This window comes from Nothobranchius furzeri, unplaced genomic scaffold (assembly GCF_043380555.1).
Source record: "Nothobranchius furzeri strain GRZ-AD unplaced genomic scaffold, NfurGRZ-RIMD1 Scf144, whole genome shotgun sequence".
Classification (NCBI taxonomy): domain Eukaryota; kingdom Metazoa; phylum Chordata; class Actinopteri; order Cyprinodontiformes; family Nothobranchiidae; genus Nothobranchius; species Nothobranchius furzeri.
The window spans coordinates 30001-37500 of NW_027223160.1; positions in this window are offsets into that span (position 1 = coordinate 30001).

Genomic DNA, 7500 nt, shown 5'->3' on the forward strand with positions numbered 1-7500 from the left:
AGCAGCAGCCAGCCTCCAGCAGCTGATGGCGGGGTGGAGGAGCTGCAGCCAGCCTCCAGCAGCCAGCCTCCAGCTAGTGATGGCGGGGTGGAGAAGCAGGCAGCCTCCATCAGCTGATGGCGGGGTGGAGGAGCAGAAGCCAGCCTCCAGCTGGTGATGGCGGGGTGCAGGAGCTGCAGGCAGCCTCCAGCAGCTGATGGCGGGGTGCAGGAGCTGCAGCCAGCGTCCAGCAGCTGATGGTGGGGTGGAGGAGCTGCAGCCAGCCTCCAGCAGCCAGCCTCCAGCTAGTGATGGCGGGGTGGAGAAGCAGGCAGCCTCCATCAGCTGATGGCGGGGTGTAGGAGCAGAAGCCAGCCTCCAGCTGGTGATGGCGGGGTGCAGGAGCTGCAGGCAGCCTCCAGCAGCTGATGGCGGGGTGCAGGAGCTGCAGGCAGCCTCCAGCAGCTGATGGCGGGGTGGAGGAGCTGCAGCCAGCGTCCAGCAGCTGATGGTGGGGTGGAGGAGCTGCAGCCAGCGTCCAGCAGCTGATGGTTGGGTGGAGGAGCAGCAGCCAGCCTCCAGCAGCTGATGGCGGGGTGCAGGAGCAGCAGCCAGCCTCCAGCAGCTGATGGCGGGGTGGAGGAGCTGCAGCCAGCCTCCAGCAGCCAGCCTCCAGCTAGTGATGGCGGGGTGGAGAAGCAGGCAGCCTCCATCAGCTGATGGCGGGGTGGAGGAGCAGAAGCCAGCCTCCAGCAGCTGATGGCGGGGTGCAGGAGCTGCAGCCAGCGTCCAGCAGCTGATGGTGGGGTGGAGGAGCTGCAGCCAGCCTCCAGCAGCCAGCCTCCAGCAGCTGATGGCGGGGTGCAGGAGCAGCAGCCAGCCTCCAGCAGCTGATGGCGGGGTGGAGGAGCAGCAGCCAGCCTCCAGCAGCCAGCCTCCAGCTGCTGATGGCGGGGTGGAGGAACAGAAGCCTCCAGCAGCTGATGGCAGGGTGCAGGAGCAGCAGCCAGCCTCCAGCTGGTGATGGCGGGGTGGAGGAGCTGAAACCTGGGTCGGACCTGGTCTGCAGCAGGGCCCATTACCACTCAGAAGCTGATGGCAGTGTGTGTTTAGGTCCCTGCGGGGTGGATGAGCTGAAACCTGGGTCAGACTTGGTGTGCAGCAGGGCTCAGCACCCTCCAGAAGCCGATGACAGTGTGTCTTTAACTCCCTGCCTGGTGGGAGAGCTGAAAGCTGGGTCGGACCTGGTCTTTAGCAGAGCTCAGCAGCCTCCAGAAGCTGATGGCAGTGTGTGTTTCATCCCCTGCGGGGTGGGAGAGCTGAAACGTGGGTCGGACCTGGTCTGCAGCAGGGCCCATCACCATCCAGAAGCTGACGGCGGTGTGTGTTTAAGTCCCTGCGGGGTGGGAGAGCCATAACCTGGGTCGGACCTGGTCTGCAGCAGAGCTCAGCAGCCTCCAGAACCTGATGGCAGTGTGTCTTTAATCCACTGCGGGGTGCAGGAGCTGAAACCTGGGTCGGACCTGGTCTGCAGCAGGGCTCAGCAGCCAGCAGAAGGTGATGGCAGTGTGTGTTTAGTTCCCTGCGGGGTGCAGGAGCTGAAACCTGGGTCGGACCTGGTCTGCAGCAGAGCTCAGCAGCCAGCAGAAGCTGATGGCAGTGTGTGTTTAATTCCCTGCCTGGTGGGAGAGCTGTAACCCGGGTCGGACTTGGTCTGCAGCAGGGCCCATCACCATCCAGAAGCTGATGGCAGTGTGTCTTTAATTCCCTGCGGGGTGGAGGAGCAGAAACCTGGGTCGGACCTGGTCTATAGCAGAGCTCAGCAGCCTCCAGCAGCTGATGGCAGTGTGTGTTTAAGTCCCTGCCTGGTGTGAGAGCTGAAACCTGGGTCGGACCTGGTCTATAGCAGAGCTCAGCAGCCTCCAGCAGCTGATGGCTGCGTGTGTTTAAGTCCCTGCGGGGTGCAGGAGCTGAAACCTGGGTCGGACCTGGTCTATGGCAGAGCTCAGCAGCCTCCAGAAGCTGATGGCAGCGTGCCTCTAAGTCCCTGCCTGGTGGGAGAGCTGAAACCTGGGTCGGACCTGGTCTATAGCAGAGCTCAGCAGCCTCCAGCAGCTGATGGCTGCGTGTGTTTAAGTCCCTGCGGGGTGCAGGAGCTGAAACCTGGGTCGGACCTGGTCTATGGCAGAGCTCAGCAGCCTCCAGAAGCTGATGGCAGCGTGCCTCTAAGTCCCTGCCTGGTGGGAGAGCTGAAACCTGGGTCGGACATGGTCTGCAGCAGGGCTCGGCAGCCTCCAGAAGCTGATGGCAGTGTGTGTTTAAGTCCCTGCCTGGTAGGAGAGCTGAAACCTGGGTCGGACCTGGTCTATAGAAGAGCTCAGCAGCCTCCAGCAGCTGATTGCAGTGTGTGTTTAAGTCCCTGCCTGGTGGGAGAGCTGATATCCGGGTCGGACCTGGTCCACAGCAGGGCCCATCACCCTCCAGAAGCTGGTGGCAGTGTGTGTTTAAGTCCCTGCGGGGTGCAGGAGCTGAAAGCTGGGTCGCACCTGGTCTGCAGCAGAGCTCAGCAGCCTCCAGTTGCTGATGGCAGTGTGTGTTTAAGTCCCTGCCTGGTGGGAGAGCTGAAACCTGGGTCGGACCTGGTCTATAGCAGAGCTCAGCAGCCTCCAGCTGCTGATGGCGTGGTGGAGGAGCAGCAGCAGCAGCAGCCAGCCTCCAGCAGCCAGCCAGCCCCCAGCAGCTGATGGCGGGGTGGAGGAGCGGAAGCCAGCCTCCAGCAGCTTATGGCGGGGTGGAGGAGCTGAAACCTGGGTCGGACCTGGTCTATAGTAGAGCTCCGCAGCCTCCAGACGCTGATGGCGGTGTGTCTTTAAGACCCTGCCTGGTGGGAGAGCTGAAACCTGGGTCGGACCTGGTCTGTAACAGAGCTCAGCAGCCTCCAGAAGCTGATGGCAGTGTGTGTTTAGTTCCCTGCGGGGTGGAGGAGCAGAAACCTGGGTCGCACCTGGTCTATAGAAGAGCTCAGCAGCCTCCAGAAGCTGATATCAGTGTGTGTTTAAGTCCCTGCGGGGTGGGAGAGCTGAGACCTGGGTCGGACCTGGTCTGCAGCAGGGCTCAGCAGCCTCCAGAAGCTGACGGCAGTGTGTGTTTAAGTCCCTGCCTGGTGTGAGAGCTGAAACCTGGGTCGGACCTGGTCTATAGCAGAGCTCAGCAGCCTCCAGCAGCTGATGGCTGCGTGTGTTTAAGTCCCTGCGGGGTGCAGGAGCTGAAACCTGGGTCGGACCTGGTCTATGGCAGAGCTCAGCAGCCTCCAGCAGCTGATGGCAGTGTGTGTTTAAGTCCCTGCCTGGTGGGAGAGCTGAAACCTGGGTCGGACCTGGTCTATAGCAGAGCTCAGCAGCCTCCAGCAGCTGATGGCAGTGTGTGTTTGATCCCCTGCGGGGTGGGAGAGCTGAAACTTGGGTCGGACCTGGTCTGCATCAGGGCTCAGCAGCCTCCAGAATCCGATGGCAGTGTGGGTTTAAGTCCATGCGGGGTGCAGGAGCAGAAACCTGGGTCGGACCTGGTCTATAGCAGGCCTCAGCAGCATCGAGAAGCTGATGGCAGTGTGTCTTTAATTCCCTGCGGGGTGGGAGAGCTGTAACCTGGGTCGGACCTGGCCTGCAGCGGAGCTCAGCAGCCTCCAGAAGCTGATGGCAGTGTGTCTTTAATTCCCTGCGGGGTTGAGGAGCAGAAACCTGGGTCGGACCTGGTCTGCAGCAGGGCCCATCACCATCCAGAAGCTGATGGCTGTGTGTGTTTAAGTCCCAGGGGGGTGGGAGAGCCATAACCTGGGTCGGACCTGGTCTGCAGCAGGGCTCAGCAGCCTCCAGTTGCAGATGGCAGTGTGTGTTTAGTTCCCTGCGGGGTGCAGGAGCTGAAACCTGGGTCGGACCTGGTCTATAGCAGAGCTCAGCAGCCTCCAGAAGCTGATGGCAGTGTGTCTTCAATTCCCTGCGGGGTGCAGGAGCTGATACCTGGGTCGGACCTGGTCTGCAGCAGGGCCCATCACCATCCAGACGCTGATGGCAGTGTGTGTTTAAGTCCTAGTGGGCTGCAGGAGCTGAAACCTGGGTCGGACCTGCTCTATAGTAGAGCTCAGCAGCCTCCAGAAGCTGATGGCAGTGTGTCTTTAAGTCCCTGCGGGGTGGGATAGCTGAAACCTGGGTCGGACCTGGTCTGCAGCAGGGCCCATCACCCTCCAGAAGCTGTTGGCAGTGTGTCTTCCATTCCTAGTGGGGCAGGGGAGCAAAGACCTGGGCAGAGGAGCGCCTGTCTGCATCCGATCCGGCCCCTCAGCAGCCCGCCGTGAGCCTTAGAGAACCCCCCCCCCCCCCCCCCCCCCCCCAGCGGGCTCCAGGAACCGGGCCCTGCGTCGGACCCAGCTCAGGCAGGCCCTCCCTCGGGCCCTGCAGCAGGTGGCCCCGTCTATGCAGTCGAAAACCCCGCGAAAATCGGTGTAGAAACGCCCGAGAGGCGTGGTGCGGTTCCCCCGGCCGGTACCGGGTCCGGACCGGTCCGGAAGTCCACCCAGAACACTGCCTGGGGCTTCTGGGCGGCTCCCCAGGCGCAGGCAGTCGAAAACCGCGTGAAAATCGGTTCAGAATTGACAAAACGGCGACCTCGTCGCTCCAAAAACTAAGTCCAAACTAAGCCTTTCGCTTATCGCTTAACGCTTAAGGCGGTCGGCCTTATGGCCAGTAAATGAAAAGTGCCTGCGCCCCTGGAGGTTTTGGAAGGTGCGAGCGATGACCATGCTCGGGTTAGTAGGTGAGGCCATCGGAAAACCAGCGTGAGTTGGCGGGTTTGGGTGGCAATCTATTCCAGGCAGAGTCGACTATCTCTGGGCATCAATTTTGGGATTTTTCCGGCTCTGGTTCTGGGAGAAACGCAGGGGCAAAGTGCACGAGCCGCGGCCGATTTTGGTGGCCTGTCCCTGGGCACAAAGTCTGAGGAGTGTGGGCCTGGTTCTCCGAAAAATACCAGTCTGCTGGAGCTCACTCCCATGGCTCCAGGGGGCACGGCACACCCCCCGGTAGCCGACCAAAGTGATCTACTCGGGCCAGACTCGGACCCACGACCCGGGGTGAGAACCACAACTACTGGTCATCCTTTTGACCTCCAGGGGGCGCGGCAGAGCCTCCCCAGTCCGACGCAAGTGCCCCACTTGGGCCATACTCAGACCCACGGCCCGGGGCGAGAACCACAACTACTGGTCATCCTTTAGACCTCCAGGGGGCCCGGCACAGCCTCCCTAGACCGACACAAGTGCTCCACTTTGGCTGTACTCTGACCCAAGTCCCGGTGCGAGAACCACAACTACTGGTCATCCTTTAGACCTCCAGGGGGCCCGGCACAGCCTCCCTAGGCCGACACAAGTGCTCCACTTGGGCTATACTCTGACCCAAGTCCCGGGGCGAGAACCACAACTACTGGTCATCCTTTTGACCTCATGGTCATCCTTTAGACCTCCGGGGGGCACGGCACAGCCTCCCTAGTCCGACACAAGTGCTCCACTTGGGCTATACTCTGACCCAAGTCCCGGGGCGAGAACCACAACTACTGGTCATCCTTTAGACCTCCAGGGGGCACGGCACACCCCCCGGTAGCCGACCAAAGTGCTCTACTCGGGCCAGACTCGGACCCACGACCCGGGGTGAGAACCACAACTACTGGTCATCCTTTAGACCTCCAGGGGGCACGGCACAGCCTCCCTAGTCTGACACAAGTGCTCCACTTGGGCTATACTCGGACCCACGACCCGGGGTGAGAACCACAACTACTGGTCATCCTTTAGACCTCCAGGGGGCACGGCACAGCCTCCCTAGTCCGACACAAGTGCTCCACTTGGGCTATACTCGGACCCAAGTCCCGGGGCGAGAACCACAACTACTGGTCATCCTTTAGACCTCCAGGGGGCACGGCACACCCCCCGGTAGCCGACCAAAGTGCTCTACTCGGGCCAGACTCGGACCCACGACCCGGGGTGAGAACCACAACTACTGGTCATCCTTTAGACCTCCAGGGGGCACGGCACAGCCTCCCTAGTCCGACACAAGTGCTCCACTTGGGCTATACTCGGACCCACGACCCGGGGTGAGAACCACAACTACTGGTCATCCTTTAGACCTCCAGGGGGCACGGCACAGCCTCCCTAGTCCGACACAAGTGCTCCACTTGGGCTATACTCGGACCCAAGTCCCGGGGCGAGAACCACAACTACTGGTCATCCTTTAGACCTCCAGGGGGCCCGGCACAGCCTCCCTAGTCCGACACAAGTGCTCCACTTGGGCTATACTCTGACCCAAGTCCCGGGGCGAGAACCACAACTAATGGTCATCCTTTAGACCTCCAGTGGGGCCCGGCACAGCCTCCCTAGGCCGACACAAGTGCTCCACTTGGGCTATACTCTGACCCAAGTCCCGGGGCGAGAACCACAACTAATGGTCATCCTTTAGACCTCCAGGGGGCCCGGCACAGCCTCCCTAGACCGACACAAGTGCTCCACTTGGGCTAAACTCTGACCCAAGTCCCGGGGCGAGAACCACAACTACTGGTCATCCTTTAGACCTCCAGGGGGCACGGCACAGCCTCCCTAGTCCGACACAAGTGCTCCACTTGGGCTATACTCTGACCCAAGTCCCGGGGCGAGAACCACAACTACTGGTCATCCTTTAGACCTCCAGGGGGCACGGCACAGCCTCCCTAGTCCGACACAAGTGCTCCACTTGGGCTATACTCGGACCCACGACCCGGGGCGAGAACCACAACTACTGGTCATCCTTTAGACCTCCAGGGGGCACGGCACAGCCTCCCTAGTCCGACACAAGTGCTCCACTTGGGCTATACTCTGACCCAAGTCCCGGGGCGAGAACCACAACTACTGGTCATCCTTTAGACCTCCAGGGGGCACGGCACAGCCTCCCTAGTCCGACACAAGTGCTCCACTTGGGCTATTCTCTGACCCAAGTCCCGGGGCGAGAACCACAACTACTGGTCATCCTTTAGACCTCCAGGGGGCACGGCACACCCCCCGGTAGCCGACCAAAGTGCTCTACTCGGGCCAGACTCGGACCCACGACCCGGGGTGAGAACCACAACTACTGGTCATCCTTTAGACCTCCAGGGGGCACGGCACAGCCTCCCTAGTCTGACACAAGTGCTCCACTTGGGCTATACTCGGACCCACGACCCGGGGTGAGAACCACAACTACTGGTCATCCTTTAGACCTCCAGGGGGCACGGCACAGCCTCCCTAGTCCGACACAAGTGCTCCACTTGGGCTATACTCGGACCCAAGTCCCGGGGCGAGAACCACAACTACTGGTCATCCTTTAGACCTCCAGGGGGCACGGCACACCCCCCGGTAGCCGACCAAAGTGCTCTACTCGGGCCAGACTCGGACCCACGACCCGGGGTGAGAACCACAACTACTGGTCATCCTTTAGACCTCCAGGGGGCACGGCACAGCCTCCCTAGTCC